The sequence below is a fragment of the Mastomys coucha genome, unplaced genomic scaffold (assembly GCF_008632895.1).
Source record: "Mastomys coucha isolate ucsf_1 unplaced genomic scaffold, UCSF_Mcou_1 pScaffold20, whole genome shotgun sequence".
Classification (NCBI taxonomy): domain Eukaryota; kingdom Metazoa; phylum Chordata; class Mammalia; order Rodentia; family Muridae; genus Mastomys; species Mastomys coucha.
The window spans coordinates 6,471,658-6,472,573 of NW_022196903.1; positions in this window are offsets into that span (position 1 = coordinate 6,471,658).

The following is a 916-nucleotide window of genomic DNA, read 5'->3' on the forward strand; positions in this document are numbered from 1 at the left end:
CATGACATCTCAGGAACCCTCAGTTCACTTTCCACTATAACCTATAATTATCTTATTATTACCAGCTAACGACTATTCACTCCAAGATCCCCAGCCTAACCATACCTCAGAGTGACTGTCAAAGACAGCAAAAAGGATTGTTTTATAGGAGAACCAGGAAGAAATATTTGTTTGCTCTGTAACTTTGAAATTTTTCTCAAGAATCTACTTCTTCAGCTGTAACTCCCATAGAAATCCCAAAAGCTCATCACCCCCAAAAGTTACATAAGTAGAAAAGTCCTCTTGGGCATCAGAATTTTGGACTTTTCAAACTGCCAGAATTTGTTCAGAGAGCTCCACATTATTGATTTTGTAGCCCGCACAGTCGTCTCGCCAGCAAGAAGACACTAGGTTCCTTCTGCAGCAACGTTTTATTGTCTCCATCCATAGGGAAAAAAAGGGTCGAGCCCAAAATCCGCACTGCTTATATACACCACAGTGCGGCGTGTCTGCCCACAGCATGGCGTGTCTGCCCATGATTGGCTATTCGCTCATTACCCTACGTAATGCCCCGAAATGGGCCATGACATGGCATCTTTTTCACTCTATGCACATGTGCAAACAGTTCTCTACGCACATGCGCAAACAGTTGTTTACTAGGAGGCAACAGCGGAAGTAGGCGCCATCTTGCCATGGCGAATGCCTCTCTAGCTTCACCGCTCCCCACATATCCCCCTTTTGTTTTAGTTAAAAGGGAAGGCCAAATGTAGCAAGTCAGAGAGTGCTTTTGCTCTGCCAGGGCCCCTGTCTTAGGTCATTCCATATCAAATCTGCAGCCTTACCCGTCATAGGATTACCCCCCACCCCCACCCCGCCTGAGGGCTCTGTGTCTTAGGTTGGTCTGTGTTTGGGGAAGGTTGCCCGTCTCTGGGTACCC